At 42.6% G+C, this 15,643-nt stretch overlaps 1 protein-coding gene across 4 annotated transcripts in view; it reads right to left on the reverse strand.

Annotated features, from left to right (window-relative positions):
- Positions 1 to 15,643, reverse strand: part of Foxn3 (forkhead box N3) — a 373,587-nt gene that overhangs the window by 344,287 nt on the left and 13,657 nt on the right. Inside the window, exon 2 of one of the 4 annotated variants that reach the window (XM_030246925.1) lies at positions 4,561 to 4,708. The exons of the other annotated variants lie outside the window; for them this stretch is intronic. The gene's annotated coding sequence lies outside the window, so the exon portion shown is untranslated. The remainder of the gene's footprint in view (positions 1 to 4,560; positions 4,709 to 15,643) is intronic. 4 annotated transcript variants of the gene reach the window in all.

Below are 15,643 nucleotides of genomic sequence, written 5' to 3' on the forward strand. Positions count from 1 at the left end.
AAGGCTCGAGACCCGGAAACATTGCATAGCCAGCAAGCCAAGCTCCGCCTATCATTGTCCACCGAGTCCTATTTATACTTTCTTCAAACATCAAGTGTCCTCCATGGGTCTTGCCTCAGCACGTGCATCTGTCTCAGCTGACATCACTCTGTCAATCAGCCCGAGTCCTTGGAAGCAGCAAGAAACTGCAGCACACCACCAGAACTTTTCTGGTGCGTTTCTCTCTATGGAGTCCCGACAAACACCTACAATGTACACAACTACACAATGTAAGGCGGACCGATACATTGCACGTTGTTAGCAAAGAATCCTTCATCACCTGTCCTCTCACATGCTGGCTTTAGCAGAACATCCTTTCTCCTGTGTCTGCTTCAGCTAAACGTTCCTTTGTGTGTTTATTCCAGCAAAACACCATCCAACTGACTTTCCAAAGAACCCTTAAGTTTCCATTTCAGACCACCTGCCCAGAGGTGTCGCCATCTTCAGGAGGCTGTGCCGCAAGCTGTGTGGCTTTGGGACTGAACTGACTGAAGTGACAGGGTATAAAGAAATGACAGACATAGATACAGAAAAGCTGGGAGTGGGTAGGATGTGCGTTTCGATGGAGACACCTTAGCAGCCCAGAAACTCAGTTTAGGTGGTAAGTTTACCACATACTGCTGAGGAAGGAGGGGGTGTCTGTGGGGGGAGCAGTCCTCAAGCTGCAGTCATCCAATAGGAGGGGCCTGTAATTGATACTTCCTGCACACTCACGACATCAGTCCTCAGACCAGAAGGCCCTACTGTTCCCATGGGTCTGAGGCATTGGGGTCCTTGGCCTGGCTGTGCTCAAGCCAACGGTACACATCCACTCAGAGTTCCATATACTCTCCACAGGGCTGGACTCTTCTCTTATCAATTAGCAATCTAGTAAATGCCCCACCAACTTGCCTACAGGCAACCTAAAAGAAGCATTTCCTTAACTGAGGTTCCTCTTTTCCAGGTAATTCTAACTTGTGTCAAATCAACCAATAAAAACAAAACAAAAAACCCAGGAGAGTGTTCAGCCTCCCATTGTCACCACAAATACCAATCGATTCTGTATCTTCAATTCCCAACATCTCACACCCTGAACCATCAGTTTCCTAACACAGTCTGAAGGGGTGTGAGTGTGTGTGTGTGTGTGTGTGTGTGTGAGAACTTCTAGGTATGGAAAGCTGATATTTAGCTCCAGGTCATAAGAAAAACCACAAGAACACTCTGAGGCAAGACTGCAAACATCCCGCCTTTGTCTTGGGACAAGAGAAAGAAAACACACTCTTCTAGGCATTTTGGGCAACGAGCCTAAAGACACTGGCATTCCCGTCAAATGTCACATCATATATTCTCTAAGCTCTGAATGTTCACAACTCTCACAATTCCAAATGTCTAAACCATTACTTCCAATTGTGCTCTCAGCTTCCCGCTATACATTATTTCCAGCCAACACATGGGCCACTGCAGACACAGCATGCCCTAAAGATGACCCACCTAGTGTTATATACAAAAAGACACTCTCTAGTGGTTAGAATAAGAAATATCTCCCACAGACTCATTTATTTGAACATGCTCAATTAATGGCACTGTGGGAGGTCATGGAACCTTTAAGAGGTGGAGCCTCGTCAAAAGAAGTATGTCACGGGGGGTGGGGGGGGTCAAGCGTGAAGGTTTGTAGTCTTAGCCCCTCCTTCCTGCTCTCACTCTCTGCTTCCCGTGTGTGGGTGAAATGTGATCAGCCAGCTTCCTGCTTGTGCACTTGTGCTGACACATGTTTTTTCCATAATGATGGACTCTGGTCCCTGGAACCGTAAGCCAAAATAAACTCCTTTCTTCCTTAAGTGGCTTTTGGTCATGGTACTTCATCACAGTAACAGGGAAGTAAGTAATACAGAGATTAGAGATATCTTCAGAGATAAAGTTCTTGGAAACTTTAGCTCCTGTGATTAATAGCTCAGTCTGTTTCATGCTAAAATATAGCAAAACAACTTGAGGCTGCATATTGTATAAAGAGATGCATTTGGCTCATGATTTTAGCTGACGAAGAGGGCCAAACAACATGGCGCTGGCCATATAGTAAGAGCTGTCCAGCGAAACATGGCAGAGAAACAGAAGGGAACAGACCAGCTGCAGAAGAGACCAAGTATGGAAGTGGCCTTGCTTTATAATAGCCTGGTCTTGTGAAACCTAATCCACTCCCTGGGCATTGACGTTAATTATTGGCAATGTCCCATCATGTAGTCATGACCTGCTAGGCCTGTTAATAGGTTTGCCCACCTCAATTGCTGTTCATACTGGGGACCAACCTTCCAGCCCATGAACCTCTGTGGGGCAAAGCATTTCCAAACCTGAGCTCTTAGGAAACTAATAGTGGACGGGTGCCACCAAAAGCAGCAAGCCAAAAGAAAACAGAGAAAGAAATGGGGCCCAGTAAACAGCGAAAACACACAAGAAAGGTGAAAAATTAAATCTTTACACAAAAGCTTTGCTAAAACAGAATGAGAGAGAAACCTGGCCAAATCAAAGCTGGAGAAAGCAAAAGTCGTGCCTGATAGCTGGACAAAAGCAAAGCTGGACTGAGAGTCAATCTAAAGGCATCGGAAATCAGGAAGACAGGGGAAAGCAGGGTGAAGGAGGGAGAGAGGGGCAGGCGAGAACAAGAAGAGGAGGGGCAGGGAGGAGGGACGGACTTGGGAAAAGACTTTATACATACACAACCCAAAAAAGTATAATGTCGGTTAAAGGAAAAAAACCCCACAATTTCGCATTAACAATCAGGGAAAATTGTCTCATACTATGAACAGAGTGTGAGTCCAACAGAAGGGGGAAAGGTGCAAATTCTCAAAATAGAAAAATCAATGGACAATTTTAGATTGATTAAAACTCATAAAAAAATGGTCTTCAAGTTGTGTTAGTTTTTATTTTTAAAATGTTTCCTTTGTGAACTATTTATAACACACAGAAAAACACCCAAGACAGAAAAGCTCAGCTTTAATGACCCTTTGCAAAACCAACACCCATGTGATCATGCAAGACAAAACCCAGAGAGCTCCGCCAGCACCCTGAGGCCTTGGCCACTCTCTTCCCAATTAGCACCCTGTCCTCCCAAACATTACCTTACCTTTTACAGTTGACCCTGTCCTCAGAGGCTAAGCAAGCATGTCGCCTACAGGCTGTAGTTTCGTTCTGTCTGGGTTTCGAGGATTATATATGTGATGTTTTTATGGGAGAGGGCTTTTTTTCACACACTGAGCCCGTATGAGTTGCATAGGTAAGAGAGTGTTTTTATTGGCATATCATTTTCGTTTACATGACTATACCATAAAAAATTGTGCACACGCATGTGTGCACACAGATTCACACTTTATTACACTCAGATGGACACTGGATAATTTCTTGACTAGGATATTATGACTATGGCTATCTATAATCTAGGACAGATTCCCTTTCTCTCTCTCTCTCTCTCTCTCTCCCTCCCTCCCTCCCTCCTTTCTTTCTTTCTTTCTTTCTTTCTTTCTTTCTTTCTCTTTTTCATCGAGTCTGCACCAGGACAGAATCGTTCAGACATAGCAGTCAGCTTTCTAAAGTGGTGGCACCAATACCCACGCTCACCCCTAGTGTGTAAGGATTCCTGCTTCCTGAAGTCTTCACCAACTCAGTGATTGAAGTCACTGTGGGCAACATGGGAGCACACTGCATGTGAGTTCTTAATCACATTCCCCTGAAGATTTATACACATAAGCTTTTCCTGTGTTGATTAAGTAGAGACTTACTTAGTTTTACTTTCTGTGTCAGTATTTTGCCTGTGTGTACGTGTACCACGCGAGTGCTGCACCCACAGAGGCGAGGGAGCATCCTATCCTAGAGCAACAGATGGCTGTGAGTTGCCCTGTAGGTGATGGGAGCCCAACCCGGTCTTCTGTAAGAGCAGCGAATGCCCTTAACCACCAAGCCATCTCTTCAGTCCCCAGCTCCACGTCATCCTTCAGGGTACTCAGTCTTTCTCTCACACACACGACAGCTAACTCTAATTTTCCTTTCACTATCTTAACTGTGTCTTCATGGACTAAATGTTTCAGTTTTATCGATTCAATTTAATCTGACTTTTCCTCTTATGGGGCTTCACTGGATCCTGTAAACTCTTTTCGAACCAAAATTATGAGTCCACTGTCCTAAGATTACCTTCTAGAAAATTTAACATTTCATTCATCACACTTGGATATAGAATTTATTTTTGATGGGTTTGGGTCTGGTCAAGATTTATCATTTTTCTATACTAATATCCATTACTCATAGGGTTGTCTCTTAAAAGAAAAAACCTGGGCTGGAGAGATGGCTCAGCAGTTCAGAGCACTTCCTGTTCTTGCCAAGGTCCCATGTCCAGCATCCCATGGCAGCCTGCAACACCTACAACTCCAGTTCCTAAGGGCCTGATGCCCTCTTGGCCTCTGGGGACACATTCACACACAAGGTGGACGCAGCTCACACAGGCATATAAATAAAAATCAGTAAATCTTTAAAAAGAGATAAGAGCCTGTCTTATACCTCTCTCCTCTAGGACCATGTTTGTCATCGGACTGTGTCCTAGATGCCCAAGTGATCCTGGGAGTCTTCATCCGGATTCGTCTGTCCTCTGGCTTTTCGCTGATCCTATCTTCCCTCAGTCACTCAACTTAATGACAGATCTGAATATCTGTGAAAATAAACCTTTTTTTACTCTACTTCAAGAATATCTGGTCTGTTCTTGGAGTTTGTATTTCCATATAAATTTCAGGATTATCATATATTTTCACTGACACCAAATTCTTTTTTAAATTTGATGGGATTACAGGATCTGTACATCGGATAAGATCAAGTAACATCTTTTAGAACATGTGCCTTCCATTTCGTGAGCATGCCACATACCCTGTCATCTCTTGAGACCTTTAATTAATTTCAATAATAGCAAAAGGGCCTTTAATAGACAGGTCTTTGTGTCTTAGCTTTATCCTTAGGTATCTGACCATTCTTACTCCAATGTAAACTCGTTGTCTATTAATTAATGAGAAGTCAGACTGCCACTCATGTGTCCATGTTTACAATGAAACTAGAAGTCTGCTAACTCCCTCTCAGTCCCAACAACTTAACTAAATTTCTTTTGTGCTTTCTTTATATTCAGTAATTTAATCTCACAGCCACTCACATTTTATACATTCATTTCTGATCCCAAAGCCTTTATATCTCTTCCCCGTCTCAGAACACTACTATTCAGTTACGACTAGAAGTGGTGAGAGAGCTTATCTGTTGCTTTTCTGACTCCAAGTTTTAACCAAGGATGATGTGCCCATTCCTTTAACAATACAAGACATCTCTGGGGATTTTTTTCTAACCGTAAAAAGCTTATTAGTTAGCCAGGCATGGTGGCACATGCCTTTAATCCCAGCACTCGGGAGGCAGAGACAGGCAGATTTCTGAGTTCGAGGCCAGCCTGGTCTACAAAGTGAGTTCCAGGACAGCCAGGGCTATACAGAGAAACCCTGTCTCGAAAAACCAAAAAAAAAAAAAAAAAAAAAAAGCTTATTAGTAGTTACAAATCATTTTTTTAATGAATAGGAATAATACTGAACCGTGTCGCCCATATTTTCTGTAACTACTGAGATGATCATATGTTTTTTTCTTCATTCAATTAATGTTTTTAGTTACACAGACTTAGTCAAATAATTACACTTAGCTTGCATTTCCAATAGACAGTCAAGAGGTCTTAGGGTAGCATGTTATTGCTGCTTTTACAAAACTAGTATTTTAGTTGTTGTTTTAAATTTAGTTCTCTTAATTAAAAAAGACTTTTTTGAGACAGGGTCAATGTAGAGCTGGCTATCCTGGAACTCTCTCTGTAGACTAGGCTAGCCTCAAACTCAAACTGCCTGCGTCTGCCTCCAGAGTGCTGGGATTAAAGGTGTGTGCCACCACTGCCCAGCTAAAGTTGATTTTAAATATGTATGTGTGTATGCCTCTGTGAGCTTATTTGAGTACAGATGCCCTCAAAGGCCAGGAGGGGGCGTCAGATTGCCTGGGACCAGAATGCCAGGTGCTTGTAGCCTGCCTGACGTGGGTGCTGGGAACCAGTCCTCTACAAGAGCTGTAAGTGCTGTTAACAACCAAGCCATTCTCCTGCACCCTCTGATTCCGATTTTTAAATTAATATACAGAAGTATAGCTGACCTGGAATTTTCCTGTCTTACAATGTTTTTGTCAGGTTTTAGAATCAAAATTTGGTTGGCTTCTTAAAACAAGTTGGGAGTATTCCTGCTTTTTTCTATTCTCTGGAAGAGTTGGTGGAAAATATGTGTTATTTCTTCCTTAAATATTTAGTGAATTCAACAGTAAAACCATCTGGCTCTGAAGTTTTCCTTATGGGAAAGTTTTTAATTACATATTCATATGAGTAGATATGGAACCACTCAGACTGTTATTTTTCTTATACAAGTTTGGATAAGTAGCACTTAAAAAATTTGTCAATTACTTCTAAAATTTTAAATGTATTACTTTGGGTTACACACGATGCTCCCTTCCCATCTCCGCCGTCTAGTTACACCTCAGCCCCTGGTGCTCCGGCTTCACTGGTACCAGCCGGATTTACTGGGTTTTATCAGATCTTCAGTTCTGCTGCCTGCTTTATCTCACTCCGTTTCTTGCCTTTATTCCCTCCCTTCTTTTTTAAATGTGTTTTAAAAACTCAATTAATATTCCTTTATGGTACGTTTAAATCATTGGTTGCAAATAACCAGGCAGGGCTGGAGAGATGGCTCAGCGGTTAAGAGCACTGACTGCTCTTCCAGAGGTCCTGAGTTCAATTCCCAGCAATCACATGACGGCTCACAACCATCTGTATTGGGGTCTGATGCCCTCTTCTGGTGTGTCTGAAGACAGCTACAGTGTACTCGTATACATAAAATAAATAAATAAATAAATAAGTCTTTTTCTAAAAAAGTGTGCAAAGAACCAGGCAAGTGTCGTGTCACTGAGACATGTCCCCAGCCCCCATCTTACTTTTTAATTTTGAGATGAGGTCTCATGAAGCCTCCCCAAGCTGAGCTTGAACTCTGTAAGCCCAGGAGAGCCTCTAATTTAAAATCCCTCTGCCTCAGCCTCAGGAGTTGCTGGGATAACAGGCATATACCACCAGGACCTTGGATAACAGGCATATACCACCAGGACCAGCTGGTAGTGTTTGTTTGTTTTTGTTTTATAAGTTACTGAAATTAATGCGAAAATGTTGACTTTCTCTTTCCCTTTCTAATATATGTAGTTGGAGCTATAAACTTTTTGCACGTTTTATCCCACAGATTTTGATGTGTCACATTTTCCAGTGTGTCAAGCTTCTAAACATCTTCCAGCCACTGTCATCTCTTCTTCCACCCACGATCCTTACCTTTCTTTCTGTAGAAACATTTATTTATCTTTACGTGTGTGTGACTGTGTGAGTTTATGTATATCACCTATGTAAAGCCTGCAGACGGGGCATCAAGATCTCTGGAAGTGGAGTTCCAGGCCTTTGTTAGTTCCCTGATGTGGATGCTGGGAACTGGATATAAGCCCTCTGCAAGAGCAGCACCAGCTCTTAGCCTCTGAACCATCGCTCCAGCCTCCCCTACAGTTCTAGACATACAGGAATATCCCTCCCCACCCCCCACCCCCACCCCCCGCTCACTGTTACAGACTGCTAGCTGTGACAGTGGTCAGGAGATACAGTCTATAACTCCAACCCTTTGAAATGGAAGAACTGCTTTATGGCTCAACATGTGAAAGATACTAATAAATATCCTATCTGCACTTGAAACAAATGTGTACATTTATTCACTGCGAGATGCTATAATTAGATGATATTTGCTAATTAGCTTTGTTCAAGCTCTGTCTATCCGTTACTGATTTTTTATTGTTGATTACATCAGTCAACCAGAGAGATACGTTAAAACTTCTAACTCTATGGATACCTCTAATTATCCCGGTAGGTCTTAGAGCTCAATGTGTGTGCACATTTAAGAAGTGAATTGGATCCTTTTATTATAGACATCTCATCTCTGCAGGTGCCATAACCAGGAACCCATTTTCTTTTATATCATACAGCTGTATAGACTGTCTTTTATATCATATAGCTGTATAGACTGTCTTTTGGGTTATTTTGTGTGATTCATGATACCATATACTTTATGCCCGGCCCTCTCTGTCCCCATAAGTCACAGGATTCAGAGTACCAATTTAAGTCCAATTCAATAATCTCCTGGCTTTCCATTTGGTCTACTTTTGCTTAATATAATCTCTGGCACATTTGGTTTTGGATATATATATATATATATTGTTTAAAGATTTTTATCCCCTACTCCATTCCTGTTCCTTTTGAATTATCTAATTATTCTTCATTATTCTATTTTATCTCCCTCAGCTTATTGTTTATACATTTGTTCATCATTCTTTTAATGATTACCCAGAGTTTAAAATATGCATCCTTAACTTAGCAATGGTTAATACAAACTAGCCCTTCACCACGAGGAACTCGGGACAACTTTCACTTTATTAGCTTCTTTGCTTACACTCTTCCTTGGCCATTTGTCTACTCCCTGTCTATGTTAAGCTCCGTGGGGCTCAATTACCATTATTTATCTAGTCAATATTTACTTACATTGAACGAATTGTTGTTTCTGTGGGTCTTCCCTGCTTCCTGCAGATCCGAGCACTCATCGGGAACAACATTCCTTCTATCCTACAGGTACCCTTGAAGGAGTTGTCTTTAGTGCAAGTTAGCCCGGCCACCCTTTAAAACCACTGGTTTTTCAATCTTGAAGAGTCTTAGATGCTGAACCTGACAAACAGTTGTTTTCCTTCAGCAATGACACACAAAAAGTTCCACTTCCACCTGATCCTTATTGTTTCCATTAAGACACTCTGCTGTCAGTCTCATGGTGGCTCCATTAAGGCAAATAGTTGCTGGTCCTAACTCTAACTACTGTTTGTTTTCAGAATTGTACAATGCTAGAGTATGTGTGCACGAGCACATATATATGTATATATGTATGTACACTGTTCCATATCTTAGGGCTTCCCCAACATTCTCTGGGCCTGTGAGATGGCTCAGCAGGTCAAGTTGCACATTGCCAAGCCTGACAACTTTAGTTCAATCCCAAGGGCCCACATGGTTTAAGGAGAAAGCCAAATCTCATAAAGTGCCCTCTGACCTTCACACACAGTCACAGCATGTGCCCCTCCCTACGCACACATACACCCACAGTAAATAAATAAGGGTTACAGAAACTTGAAGCTGGGCATGGGGGCACGTGCATTTAATCCTGGCATTCGGGAGGCAGAAACAGGTGGACCTCTGTGAATTCAGTCCAGCTTGTTGTACATAGAGAATTCTAGGCCAGCCAGGGCTACGGTGGGAGAGCTTGCTTCAAAACAAAACAAAACAAAACAAAATAGAACAGAAACAACAAAACCTGAAACACTGCCCCCCACAAACACCTCTTCTGTCTCATTTTCTCTCTCTTGATGAATATACAGTTACATATCTGTGGGGTATTCCTACCACATTTTATGTCTTCATGATCTTGTTTATTGTCTGTGCTGCCACCTCCCGGTGTCACTGTTCTTGTTGCTATCTCATTATTACTTTGGCACTGAGGACAGACTCCAGGGCCCCACAGAAGTACACTCCAGCCTTGGGCTTTATTTCCTTCTGCTCCATCTTCTAAGTCACCAATTCTCTCTTCACTGGCATCCCCTTTATTGAATCCATCCATTTCGCCTCCGAAAACACTTCCTTGGAGTACAAGAAGCCATTTACACGCCATTAAAGTCACCAACTACAAGGATTCATTTAATGGTTTTCATGAATCCAATCATACCATCATAGCCTTCTCTGAATCCAATCTTAGGTCGTTTCTATCACCCCAGAAAGCATGCTCTCCTGGGATTTAACCGCAGCAAGTATTCCAAAAGGTCAATTGTTTGTCTTACATTTTAGCCCTCTGGATATATGAATTATGGATATTGGTTAACAAAGTCACACTAGTAACAGGAAACAGGCCCAGAGGCTCAGCTTCCCTTCTGTGGGTTTTCACCTTCAACCTTGTTCCTCAATGCCTTGATGGATCTCCAGGACTCCGGTTTTGTTTTGTTTCTTCTTTTTGATTGTAAGCAACTTTTCTCTGCAGAAGAGGAGACCTGAACAAACTACATCTGCTAATGTTAGACACACTGACAGCCCACGCGAGCGAGCGAGCGAGCTAGCTAGGTGAGCAAAACTTATCATGCAAATGAGGACGCTGATGGGAGATAAAAATAGACATCAGTGGGGACCTCACTGCGTCTGCGGGCACAGACCAGAAGCACCACAAACAAAGCAGAATGTTTGGTCAACCTAACCACAACAAAGGACGCCCTCTGCTAAAAATACACACTTAAAGACCACGGTGCCCATAGGAAAATTATTAGTTCTTGACTCTTTCCTTTGTGCTATTTGATGCTAAAGAGAGAAAGGAACAAATGCTCACTGGGGCAGGGACACTCAGTACCTCACGGCATCAGCAAGATGGAACTCACTATGATGTCAGTCTGTCAGGTCCTGTATGTCATTGATGCCCTGAGATTTAGTAAATAAGACAGATTTTGTGTGTGTGTGTGTATACTAATACATGTCTGGGAAGTTTTGGAGTGGAGAAAAAAACCTGACAAGCTCTATATGACAAGCCGTATGCCTCCTTCTCTTCCTCTAGTTTATTTTAAAATGCTATACTCTGCTCTTTTGTACAAAATTCTATCCCCTATTTTATAAAAGAAAAAGCCACAGTAGTGAAGGGCCTGGTGTAGTAGCCTTTGAGAAGGCTAGCCCTGCCTGTTGGATCATCCTTACAGTGACTCTTCTTGGTCAGACAGGAACAGAGTCTAAGGAGAAGCAGTATTCTCAAGCAGACCAGTGGTGTGGTTGCTGCCTAATTATAGCCTCACCACATCTTGCATTTGCAAGATGTCTGTCCTTTCCTGGAATTTTAATGATGCTATTCAGGATATCACTTCCTATTCTTAATTTGCCTGTTTTAGAGAACTTGATTCCAAACAATGTTTTGGATACAAACAGTCCGACATTTTTCCAAAACACAGGCTTTATTGGCATATAAAGCGATTTGCCACATGCACAGTGTTTACATCCTAGCAGGTGGATAATAGATCAGAGTTACAGCAATGTCAGGGGACTTTCCCATCCATAGTACATGGCATGGGAGAAAGAAAACCACTCAGCGAAAAGAAAACAGAATATGATTCCAACAATTTAACTTCCGTCCATATGTCACTGTCGTTTTCTAAGCAACAGAACATAAAAATGAAGCACTGGCAACGGGGAGCCTAACAACAAAGGGATTAATGCGTTAACTTGGGGGACACTGAGGCCAGCAGCCGGGGTCCAGTCAAGCTGAGATGTCCTGCAGCCCTGGGACTCCTTCAGAGCTGGCGAGCGCCTTGGTTGTAGATTTGCTAAACTCTGGCCTGGAGGTAGAAGGTCTGCCTGCTTAAGCAAAACCTAAAGTCAATAAAGGGAAAGGAAGTACGGGGCTCCTAAAAGATGGGAACGGTACCTAGCTCTTCTCTCTCTCTCTCTCTCTCCCTCTCTCTCTCTCTCTCTCTCTCTGTGTGTGTGTGTGTGTGTGTGTGTATTGTGTGCACACACACGTGGAGGCCAGCAGACAACTCTCAGAGGCTGATTCTGTCTTTCTACCTCATTGAGGCTAGGCCTCTCTGATTTCTGCTGAGCCACATGGTCCAGGCTTGCCATGTGAAGTGTCATCCCCCCACCCCTTTCCCATCTCACAACAGGAGTGCTGGGATTGCAGATACACAGGACCATCTCCGGCTTCTTACATGCGTTCCAGCCTTGCCCAGTTACTCCTTCTCTCTGCTGTCTCCATAGCCTACTTTTATCTCCTACAAATACCCCAGGGTCTGACGAACACTACATCAACCAACGTCAACAGCAACGGTCTTCCCACACTTGAAGTAACTTGTCTACCTCTACTCCCTCCACTAATGCTCACCATGGTGGGCTGTATCAGCATTGCTCCCTCTCAATAGGGCCAGCATACTGAGACCTCCACAAATGCTGGCATCTGAGTGACCAAGTCTCGTAGCAACCCACAGGAAACAGAGGGGCTTGTTTCAACACAACACTGTTGTGCCTCTGTGATCCGCCACAGAGCTCTCTCCAGACTTTGGGGAGTTAGCTTTCTCCCCAAGTTCTTATTCTGAACCATTTTAAGCCTCAAAACAAAACAAAAACCAAAAACCTTAAAGGAATAAGGTGATAACTTGTGGACCATAATTCCAGTTGCTTAAACATGTTAGCAAGCACCTCCTGAGAGCAAGATTCTTCTCCATCACGGAGAAGCTTTGCTTTTTATGATGTTCAGAACTTGCGGTGTGGGACACAGCTCAGTCGGTAGAGAATGTATGGATCCCTAAGTCTATGCCCCAGCACCATATAAACCAGGCATAGTGGTATACGCCTATATAAGAGTTCAAGGTCATCCTTAGCTTCACAGTGAGTTCAAGGCCAGCCTGGCTATAAGAAACTAGAACACAGAAGTCATGCCTTCAAAGAATATATCACATAGTTTGTGCTTTAGACTGCAAACGTTATCTAACTCAGGGCAACTATATTATAAACTTAGTGGTACTAATTACAAGTAGAATACAGATTCAAAGAACTGAGAAATCAAATAGAGCTGAAGTTTGGGGAAGAAATAAGACACATCATTTGTTTCTCCTCTTCCTAGGTAACAAATAAACTACATTTCCCAGAAACTCACTTGGCAGCTGATAGTGGCCATCTTATTAAATATGGCTAATAGAATGGAAGGAAATGGGCTTTATTGCAATGTAGGCCTGGCTGATAAAAGCTAGTTGTCATTCAGGGGTCACCATGTTCTTTTCCCTTGGGAGCTAGGGCTGAAAGTGCCAATATCTTACAAAGCAAAGCTCTTTCAATCGTTGACGAAAGAGAGGCATCCCCATTTTAGATTTGTAAGAAGTGAACTCCTATTGTTTTGATTCACTGTACTGCTTTGCATTTGCTGACGCAGCAAGTTTTACCAGAATATAAGTTCAGACTGAAAATACCGCTGAATACGTGCAAGAAAGTGAGGCTTTGAAAATACTTGCTGTTCTCTCTGCCTCTCTCTCTCTCTCTCTCTCTCTCTCCCTCTCTCCCTCTGCCTTTCTCTCTACCTCTATCTCTCTGCCCCGCACCTTCCTTCCTCTCTGAATTCACTATGTAGCCAAGGATGACCTTAAACTTGGGATCCGTCGGGCAGTGGTGGCACACGCCTTTAATTCCAGCACTTGGGAGGCAGAGGTAGGCGGATTTCTGAGTTCAAGGCCAGCCTGGTCTACAGAGTGAGTTCCAGGGCAGCCAGGGCTGCACAGAGAAACCCTATCTTGAAAAACAAAACAACAACAACAACAAAAACCAACTTGGGATCCTCCTGCCTCTGTCCTCTCCCAAGCCCCCATCTCAAATCCATGTCAATATACTCACTTTTATGAGGTGCTGGGAATCAAACCCAGGGCTTTGTGAAGTCTAAGCAAGAACTCCAACACTCAAGCTCCAGCTGCAGCCCTTTTTTTGTATTTTTTGCATTTTTTTTTCTTTTTGGCTTCTGTATATGTGGTCATTAGCAGACCAAAGATATCCCCTGCCTGGAGGAATATTAATATCACTGAAGCAGAAACACAAGAGAAAAGAGGACCAGACTTTCTTTTCTGGTAGGATGAACACTTGGCCAGTCACTCCATTGAAAATAACCCAAAATGTATTTCTCAGAATATTTTCTCACAAGTAATTTGAAGTGTATTTGTGAACCAACAAGAAAATAAGACACACTCAGAAGAAAACACTTGTATCTTTATTTTTTTTTACCCCGAGGGCATTTAACAAACAGGAAGAATTTGAACAATTTTCATAACATAGCGGGGATAAACTTGGTCATCCACCAATGGAGGACTCACCAAAAAAGCAGAGTAAAACAGGAGACACAGAGCTAAGGCGGGCTCTAAAGGAAACAGCCAACACGAGAGCAAGGTGGGAGGGGAGAGGTCTGTACTAAGTGTGTAACCACAGGACAGGCCTCAGGGTGAATGGGTGGGGCTCGGATTTTACAAATCAAGAATGATCCCAGCGAACAGGCAAAGGAAAATATTATTGTCAGAGAGATTCACATTCATCTCTAACTCAAAGAATTCCGGTGGATAGTCTCCAAAGCAAAGCAACAGGAAAGTATATTAAAGTGAAACAATAGACAATACAACATGCCAGAGGACACAGAGAACCGAAACAATCAGCACAAGTGATGCAGGGCAGGGCCGGACCCACAGGCTTCACCCTTTAAAATGATCAGACACAAAGACAGAAAATAAGTGTTCAATTAAATAATGCTCAATATCTGTAGGCAAGATTAGATAAGACACAGAACACAATATAGATTGTACTTAGAGTCTAATTGATGGATTACACTTTCATATCAGAATAAAAAAAAACACCTTCAAAATAAATGAATTAAACTGAAAGCTTAGTAAGTTAGAAAAAAAAAAGCAAAAAATAAACACCAGGATTAAAGAGGATGAAAATAACGCGAGAGGTAGTCTACATCTGGGCATAGAGCAGGAGTGGTCAACTTAGAAAGAATACCACATAAGGACAATATTCTGAGAATCATCCAGAACCAACGGGGGCAGGGGGAGGGGGGGATCAATTCACAATTCTGGTCATCCCAAGTAAAAATATGTTAAAAGAAATTCTCAGCTGGCCACGGAGGTGTGTGCCTATGATCCCAGTGCTGGCAAATGTTAGGAGGATCAGGAGTTCAAGACCAGCCTTTGCTGTATAGCAAGCTCAAGACTAATCTGGGCTATGTGAGAGCCTGTCTTAAATAAAAATAAAATAAAAACAATAAAACCTTCACACCAATGTTCTTTATAATAAAACTGCACAGCCTCAGATGAAGAGAATGTATTTAAAATTAGGAAAGCACTCTTGAAGCGTGTCCAACACAAATGGAAATTAGTTAGACTTCAATGATTGCTCAGCCGCAGCAGATGCCAGAACATAACAGGACACAACATTTTCACCCGAAATCCAGTTGTTAAAATCAATAACAAAAAAAAAAAGAAATACAACGGGCCAGAGGGATGGCTCATCAATTCAAAACACTTGCTGCTCACCCAGAGAATCTAAGTTCGGTTCCCAGTACCCAGGTCAAGTGTCCCACAACCAAGTGTAACTCTAGCTTCAGGGCATCAGTGCCTCTGGCTTTCATGTACACTTCACACATATACACAGAGTTAAAAATAATTTTTTTCTTAAAAATATAACTTAAAATTACATAGCAGGAGCCAGCAGGGTGACCGGTGGGTGATTTACTTGTGGCTCAAAGCGGATGACTTGAGTTCAATCCCCAGATCCTACAGTGGAAGCACAGAACCAACTTTTGAAAGTTGTCCTCTGCCCTCCACATGTAAGCCCTGGCATTTGAGACTCAAGCCCCATCTACACACACACACACACGCACACGCACACGCACACGCACACGCACACGCACACACA

Source organism: Mus musculus, chromosome 12 (assembly GCF_000001635.26).
Source record: "Mus musculus strain C57BL/6J chromosome 12, GRCm38.p6 C57BL/6J".
NCBI classification, from domain to species: Eukaryota; Metazoa; Chordata; class Mammalia; order Rodentia; family Muridae; genus Mus; species Mus musculus.